Genomic DNA, 9,853 nt, shown 5'->3' on the forward strand with positions numbered 1-9,853 from the left:
AAAATAAAATATAAATACCAATATACATTATATATATAATGGTCTAAACATGTTAAGAATTTATTTATTTATTTTTAATTAAATAAAAAATTAATATTTTAAATAAAAATCAATTTAAATTAATAAAATTTAAATATTAAATGTTATATTATGAAATTTAATTATAATAAGAATATTGAAAATAATTTTTTAATTTTATATTAAAAATAAAATTTTTATTAATTTAAAATTACCTTTTAACAAAAAAAATTGCCTCACCAAATTTATAATAGAATATAATTTTAACTAGCAATTGCACCAGATGTTGCAAAGGCAACGCCGTAAGGCAGTAGTGTAGGAAAGAGTAGCATTAAACTATTACTCTTCCATTATGACATTGAAATTGTCACTAGATGTTGCCAAAGGGTCTAAGTGGAATTTTGGATCTTTGTAAAAGAGGGGGTTTAAGGAATTGCATCAATAGTGTAGGAAAGAGTAACATTAAACTATTACTCTTCCATGATGACATTGAAATTGTCACCACATGTTGCCAAAGGGTCTAAGTGGAATTTTGGATCTTTGTTAAAGAGGGGGTTTAAGGAATTGCACCATTCACATGACATGAGTATGATCTTTATTAAAGAGGGGGTTTAAGGAATTGCATCATTCACATGACAGGAGTATCATCACTATCAGGTTCTCTCTTTTTGGTTATTTAGTGTAGTTGCTAAAGAATGCACTGTAGAGATAACAAAGATCTCTATCCTTAGCAATTATTGACTAGAAGACTTTGATTTGGCATTTTGGTTAAACATCCATATGTATTTGCACTGGCGAAACTTATGTTTGAAGTATTAGCCTACTTGAATGGTTGGAATATATCCATACCCTATTTGTATATGCCAACATTATTTTGGATTCAAGATTTCTTGCAATTGATATAACTCCCTTCAGTTTCATTTAAATCTATTGACATTGTTCCCCCAATTCAAACTCTAGCAAACATTTGTATCATTATCTTTTTTATGAGTCTGTGGACTGGATCATAGTGACCTGCATCGAATGCTTTTGGATAAATTATAAGAAGATGAAGTTGAAGCCAAAATATGAATCTTTTGAACAAGGTTGTTGAAAATATCAAATTACCATACTCTACAACAACTATGGTAAATTTGAATAATGAAGCCTCAACACATTTGGTCTTTGAATCATAGAGAGGACTATGAGCCTAGAGTAGGATGCCAAAGTCCTTTTAATTGATGATATCAACAATTTATTAACCAAAAATCATTATTAGGATTTGATCTTCCAAAAATCATCTATAACGAAAACAATAAATTTGTTAACTATATTTGGCAATTGTTATGGAATTGGTTTATACCAAATAAAGGAAAGTATTTCCTTCTGTTCACTCATATGGATCAATTGAGTTACCAATTTGCATTATGATTCAATCATTATGTATATTCAATTAGAAACATTCAAATGTATTCAATTAGAAACAATCATTTAAAAGATTCATAATAATAAAATTCGAGAAACTTAATATAATAAAATTCATTAAATTTACTCCCAAAAATTTGAGTTTAATCATCTCCTCAACTAAGAGTTACATTAAAAATGAATATAATTATGACCCATGATAATGTAAAGATTCATAATAATAAAATTCGAGAAGCTTAAAATAATAAAATTCATTAAATTTACCCCCAAAAATTTGAGTTTAATCATCTCCTCAACTAAGAGTTACATTAAAAATGAATATAATTATGACCCATGATGATGTAATGATTCTCCGTGTGATGTCATTGAATGATGAATCACTTTTCTAACCTAAGATTATTTATATAATTATTATTATATAATTATGATTATAACACTTATTATTCAACGGCTAGAGCTCGGAGAGCTTGGAACGTTGCGAAAAAACCGCTGAGAGAATGGCAGAATCCCGGAACCGTTTCGCCATTGTGACCCTCGTCTCTGCGCCCAAGCGGCCTCGCAATTCATATGGGTTTCTGATATCTGGTAGCAGCGAGGGCTCTGGACATCTCCCTCGAGAAGCAATCCGAAATGATGATGGAAGCCGGCGATTGTTGAGGGGAGCGGACCCTTTTGAACCTACATATACGGCAGCTGTTAAGAAGAACAGACAAGAGATCGGCCCAGACCTGCGATTCCAAACCTATGATGCGGTCGTGTGGCGTGGGAGAACTCTGAATGCAGACGAAGACAGAGCACGCAATTTACAAGGTACTGTTACTGTGGTAAGGGCAACCTCGTTTTTTCCTTCCTACATACCCAATCTTGCTCAAGATGCGTTTGCAGGGTCAATGCAAAGAACTGGATTGGGCATCCCATCCACGGCAGGTAATCAGTTGCCCAGATCTGCCATTAAACCACCAGATCAGATGCCCAGAAGAACAGGGAGCCTTAAAAGAACCCAGATCTGTGGACATGCAACCGTGAGGCAGCAACCTCTGACGGGCTCAAACCCCAGAGAAGCGGACTTCACACAGCTCCTTTTGAAAGCACCAGAAGGAAGAAGTTACTGCTTGAGATTATGGAGGGGAAGTAGTATCCTAGAACTACGGAACAGAATACAAATCCTTCTTTGCATCCCCGAACAAGGGCAAAATCTGATCTACAAGGGGCGCAGTCTACAGGACCACTACACCCTCCAGGAATACAATATAAACACAGATTCAACAATCATCATAAACCTTCGTCTGGGAGGAGGATGCTCTGGATCCAGTTCAAAGAATATAGGCTCCTTCAAGGACGCGGTGAAAGGTAAAGGGGAAAACATTCAACCCAAACCAGCACCAGCACCAGAGCTACCAGGTCCCTATATTGTGGAACAAACACTGGAATCTCCAACGATCCAAGTAACTTCGCCGGAGGTAACTAATCTACACACTGATCTAGCCACACATGCTGTTATATGTAGATTCAATGGGTTCTGGACAAAATCAGATGCACTGCATCACTGGATCTTCTCAACATGGTCACCTGACTGTGAAATTCACCTATGCTCAAAGGGTTTCTTCATAGTTAGCTTTACAACAGAACAGGAACGTGACAATATTATCAATCAGGGGCCTTGGTTCTGGGGCAAGGCTGGCCTCTTTACCACCCCCTGGTTTCCTGAATTTGATGCAAATACTATGAAAGTATCAACAGTTCATGTTTGGGTGAGGCTTCATAACCTCCCTCTCCACTTCTGGCACTACAAAGTTTTATCAGCCATTGGAAATTCTTTGGGGAAATTCCTTAAAATAGATGGAGAAAGAGTTAACCAAGGAATATTCACCTATGCTAGAATATGTGTAGAAGTGGATCTAAGTCTGGGGCTACCTGATCACATTACATTAAACTATAATAATACACAGAGGATACAACCGCTTGATTATGAAAATACATCATTTAGGTGCCAAAGATGCATGCAAACAGGGCATCTTCAAAACACCTGCCCACTGGGCAAGAAGGACCCCAAAGTGAACAAGAAACAACAAAAAAAGCCGAAAGGATGGCAGCACACCGATTGGAGGGAAAAAGAGGATATGCAGACAGAACCTACAGGGAACCAATCAAAACCTGACACACAAATGGAACAGAAATATACACAGGAAGGAAATGCCCCAGACACACAATTGGGGCCTGACAATATGAAACAACAACAAGAAATACAATTGGAAGTAAGCGGCATCAAACGTACTCATGGATCGGAAGGCTCGGAATCTAACAAGGAACAACTAATAAATACAACGGAAAATCATACAACCAACTCCAACTCTGATGGCTGGCGAAGGGTGGAGAAGAAGAAGAGCAGGAAATCATAGGCCCACCGACATTTATTTTTTTATTAGTTTGTAATCTCTGTTCGCTTGTGAATACATGGACAGTCATATGCATATGCTTAAGCATCTACAAAATGTAATTTTTTTCATATAAATAAAATTACGACTTTTTCTACAGGAAAAAAAAACACTTATTATTACAACATCATATATTTTTTAAAATAAATTTTTTCACATAAAAATAAAAACATAAGTATAAATTAGGTTATTGAGGCATGATGACATTGAAGTTGTCACCACATGTTGTCAAAGGGTCTAAGTGGAATTTTGGATCTTTGTTAAAGAGGGGTTTAAGGAATTGCATCATTCACATGACAGGAGTATGATCTTTGTTAAAGAGGGGGTTTAAGGAATTGCATCATTCATATGATAGGAGTATCGTCACTATCGGGTTCTCTCTTTTTGGTTATTTAGTGTTGTTGCTAAAGAATGCACTGTAGAGATAACAAAGATCTCTATCTTTAGCAATTATTGGCCAAAAGACTTTGATTTGGTATTTTGGTTAAACATCCATATGTATTTTCATTGGCGAAACTTATGTTTGAAGTATTAGCCTACTTGAATGGTTGGAATATATCCATACCCTATTTGTATATGCCAACATTATTTTGGATTCAAGATTTCTTGCAATTGATATAACTCCCTTCAGTTTCATTTAAATCTATTGACATTGTTCCCCCATTTCAAACCCTAGCAAACATTTGTATCATTATCTTTTTGATGAGTCTGTGGACTGGATCATAGTGACCTGCATCGAATGCTTTTGGATAAATTATAAGAAGATGAAGTTAGAAGCCAATATATGCATCTTTTGAACAAGGTTGTTGAAAATATCAAATTACCATAGTCTACAACAACTATGTTAAATTTGAGTAATGAAGCCTCAACACATTTGGTCTTTGAATCGTAGAGAGGACTATGAGCCTAGAGTAGGATGCCAAAGTCCTTTTAATTGATGATATCAACAATCCAAAAATCATTATTCACCAAAAATCATTATTATGATTTGATCTTCCAAAAATCATCTATAACAAAAACAATAAATTTGTTAACTATATTTGGCAATTGTTATGGAATTGGTTTTTACCAAATAAAGGAAAGTATTTCCTTCTGTTCACTGATAAAATTTTTTTTGTAAACTGAGGCATGATTCTATTACTGAAAAGAAATATTACATACACAGGCAAGTCTCCACCCGCCCAGAAGGGAAACCGGGTGACCATCGAAAGTTTTTAATAGCCATCCAAAAAAAGTATATGTCCAGTCTATCTAACCAAGCTAAAAACCCCTCTATTCTTACTACAAACAGACTTGTCTTAACAGGAAGCAGCACCATCTAATATTACAAAAAACAAAAAGAAGTATAGAAAAACCTCCTATCAGCATCTGCATGTTCTAATGTTTCATTGCTTCAGGCTTGGCCTCGCTTTCTACCTTGGCCTCTATTCCACTTGCTTTAAGCAACTGCACCAGCTTATCCATCTTTCTATCCTGCATGAGAAGAGTTACTTGGATATTTTTCAGCTCCCGTTTCATGGTGGGCATTCCTTGGGCTAGCTCCACCATTTCCAAGGCCACTTGTTCCATGGCCTTGGCAAGTAATCTCTTCATGCCCCAATAGACATGTAGTGACTGTTTGTATAAAGACATTCTCCCTCTTGTGTGCCCAGGGTCAGGGAGAAAACTCTCCCAATCTTCCATTTCAGGCTTAGAATGTTCCTGCATAGCATCCTCCTCTAAGTGGTCTATAATCTTCCGGATGTTGGGGTTGGTTTCATGCATATAAGCTTCCTCAGCTTCCTTCAACTTCTTTCTCATATCCTTTTTTCCTCTCTTCCTACCTCTGACCCCACTGGCCGATCCTTCCTCATACACAGATCTTCGAGCTCGGTTTCCTCGACCTCCACTTCCTCTGCCCCTCAGGTTACCTCGTCCCCGCCGACCTCGACTCCTTCCACGCCTGTCACCCTCTTCTTCTTCATCCTCTTCCAAACCCTCCTCCGTTTCTCCCCTGTCTTCCGATGGAACTCTGCGCTGCTTCCACTTACCCACCTTTCCACCCGAGGTCTGCCGCTGCTCCTCCTCTGCTATATAATCTCGAATATCAAAATCCTCCTCTTCCGACTCGTCCGGTATGTCAAGGAAAATGCGCTGGAAAGATTCCTCAACCGCACTTTTCCCTTTCGTATCCAGACTTACTCCCTGGCTTCGCGTCCTCCTACCTTCTCCCCTGTCTGGGTTCACTGCCATTATGGTTATCAGTAACTTCGTAACACTGCTGATATTCGCTCCCAAGTCCGTCGGACTGAATGCAAGCAGATAATCCGAACCTCTCCCCCTCACTTGGCTGCTATGCCCTCCCAGATTTATCCTTGTCTCCGATCGGCTACACGCATGCAGTAATATAACCCTGCTCGGCCACCTTTCCTCCTTGATACGTCGTTGCTGCCAAACCTTCTCATTAATACACGTCTCAGGTCTTGGATCATGATGTGATACGGTCCCTGTCCGCCTGCCGCAGCCACCTCTCCACCGCAGTACCTTACCCTCATGCCTTCTCGGGATGATCATTCCTCCCAATGTTCGAGTATACACACCATGCTAGATTTTAATTCGCGTTACTCTCGCCTGCATAAACCCTGTGCATTCATCAATGATCTTGTCTTTTCCCCTCCAATCGGCTATGAGGAGGCAGCTAATCCATTCTTTCATACTCAATCGCTTCATCATTATCTTGGGTTAAGATGAGTTTTAAATCATTCCACCGTGGATCCTCCTGGAACGATAACCAACTGCCGTCCATTTCCCTGTTCGGTTCTCCACATGCCCAATTGGCTAAGAAATCGGCTGCTCTATTACCTCGCCTCATAACATGATTGATCGTAATATAGTCAATCGTCCGCATCAAACCTTCGATGTCCTGTAGGATCCCTGCTGTCCGCCAGCTCTTGGCCACATGGTCCCAACTTTTGCCACCTCTCAATTTCCTTAGCATATCAATCATGAGTTGGGAGTCGCCTTCAATTTCAAGGTTTCTATACCCATTTCGTGCTACAATTCGAAGTCCATTAAAAACCCCCCATAACTCTGCTTCATTGTTCGACATTTCCCCTCCCCATTCAACATATACCCACCTTGAAATTCCTCTACTATCTCTAAAAATACCTCCCCATCCTGCTTGCCCAGGGTTACCCTTCGACGCCCCATCGAAGGTCAATTTAATACTACTTTCTCCGGGAAATCGAAAACGATTTGGGCTCTGCATGCGATACCTATTACTCCTGTCAGTATTGGGATATAACATTGTAAAGTCAATATTCAATTTGGAGAGTATTCGCTGTTCTTCCGGGTTTAATTTCCAATCGTCTTCACTCCAGGCTTCAGATAAGACCGTTTCCTTAATCGATCGACATACTTCATCCCAAACTTTTGATTCGTGGCCGCTTCTATCTCGAAAGACTCTGCGATTTCGTTCTTTCCACACTTCCCATATTACAAAACCAATCGCTAAATTCCATATCCTCCTGACCAGTTTACTTTGAAAATTCCCCTTTCCCCATTGAAGTTCACTTTTGAAAATTCCCCTTTCCCCATTGAAGTTCACTGATAATTTTAATTTTAATATTTTTATTACTTAAAATTAATTCATTTTCATTTATATTTTTAAACTTCGGCATTTGCATAATGATATATTTTCATCAGTGTAAAATTAATATATATATGAATTGTACTTAACTGTTACATAATTTTGTTTAATTTTTTAATTTTATTTTTTAATATTAATAAATAGTAAAAAAGTTGTTTTATTTATTTATTAATCTCAAAAACAAATTAGAGTAATTTTCATTTATTACATATTTTAAATGGTTGTTATTTTTATGATTTAGAATTAATGAATTTTCAAAATAAAATTTAAAACTTTAGTTCAATTACAATGATATTTTGCACTTCCCATTGTTACCATTAATTTCATAATTTAATTAAGTTAAATTTTAATTTTTATATAATTTTGTAATAATTATTTTATTATTATTATTTTATGGAAATTATATATTTTATTTTTTTCGTTATTGATATGTTCAAATAAAACTGGGACTAATAACATCAATTCAAATACCAAAAAAAGCCTCAAAAACAAATTAGAGTAATTTTCATTTATTACATATTTTAAATGGTTATTATTTTTATGATTTAGAATTAATTAATTTTCAAAATAAAATTTAAAACTTTAGTTCAATTACAATGATATTTTGCACTTCCCATTGTTACCATTAATTTCATAATTTAATTAAGTTAAATTTTAATTTTTATATAATTTTGTAATAATTATTTTATTATTATTATTTTATGGAAATTATATATTTTATTTTTTTCGTTATTGATATGTTCAAATAAAACTGGGACTAATAACATCAATTCAAATACCTAAAAAAGCCTTCCAAAAAATAACACAAGTAAAATACGACTATTCATAGATTTTCACATTTTTCACTCTGGATTCAAAAAAATCCCAATAACTACTGTTTTATAATGATGCAAGATCAGTCCATACGTATCGTTGGACTTTGCAAGACCAGTCCACACATATCCCTGGACTTTCACATTTTGAATCCTAATTCAGTACGAAAATCAGTATGTTATATATACCTTCTGCATTTTGCTTCCCAAAAAAATCAGCGAGGTTTTTAACACATTCCCAGTATAGAATCTTCTCCGCCGTCACATGCAAGAATATGGTGTTTTGGTCATGTAAATGGGTCACGCTTTTTTTGTTTTTTTTTGTTTCCTACTAGGAGCACCCTACTACATTGCCAATCATTTTTAAAAACAAAAATCCCTTCACTATGCTCATGAGATTATTCTTCATCCAAGGCATCTCATACACAAATAAATATAGCATACGATCTCACAGATGCTGCTAGATCTCTTAATCAAGAAAGGCAATCCATGCTTTCTTTCGCCTCCTGCGACGACAGATTTACCTCCAACGCTTCCTGGAATGCTTTCCGGGCATTGACGAGCACCCATTCTTCTCATAACATGTCCCCAACAAACAAAGAGCTTTGAAATTCCATGCATTGAACCCAACAACGGCCTTCAGGTCGTCCAGGGCGGCCTCCAGGCAACAGCGCTTGGAATTGGAGGTTTCAAGTTCCAGCTCCTTCGGCTTGACCAGAGAATCAGATTTCTTAGGGACGGAGAGGCTCTTGCCGACGGGGGGCGTGAGGGCGGTGTCCAGACAACTAATGGCAGCTGTCAAATGGACACTTCAATATATTTTTGTTATATTAAAAATAATAAAAATTAAGCGCAAAGAAATCAAGAGATAAGATAGATTTTTCTTGGATAATCTAGCTAAACAAGGGCTAGACAATACCATCCATGTGTCGAGAGCTTTTTCTTCTGAAATCACTCTCCCGCCAGTCCTGGAGCTGCGAGTCTGGGTGGGTTATGTTGCCAACGTTACTAACGCCGAGAAAACTCAATACAGGCGACACGAAATCACGATCATAGGGAGAGGCACTCTGCAGACTCTGGAGTGGATGGACGATTTCGACCCCAGACAGGTCTCTGTCTCCACTCTCTTCCGCCGACAGAACAAACATCGACTAAGCAACCCATAGAATGGTCAGAAACGATGGGAGAGTGCAAAGGTTTGGTTCGCTATCTACACCTCCAATGATCCCTGCTTGGCCTTAAAAAAACCAGCGCCAAAGAACAAGTCTTGTGAGAGCTCAATTGGCCGATTCCAAGCACGAAAAGAGAGAGGAGCACAAAGTTGGTTGATAACGGTTAAACACAAGCTAATCAGTTGGTTGATAACTGACACAAGCATTCGTTCAAGCTAATCAGTTGGTTGATAACTGACACAAGTATTCACTCATAACTAAAGCAGGATCCAATGGTTAATATTTTTCCAATCGTCTAACACTACATCCGACAGTAAAGAGTGGCAGCTAAGGGCATTCATTTCAAAGGGTAACGCCTTGCGACGTAATTAACAAAAAAAAATT

Source organism: Pinus tabuliformis, chromosome 1_2, assembly GCF_031772625.1.
Source record: "Pinus tabuliformis cultivar Carrire ecotype Pingquan chromosome 1_2, CPIR1, whole genome shotgun sequence".
In the NCBI taxonomy this organism is placed as follows: Eukaryota; Viridiplantae; Streptophyta; class Pinopsida; order Pinales; family Pinaceae; genus Pinus; species Pinus tabuliformis.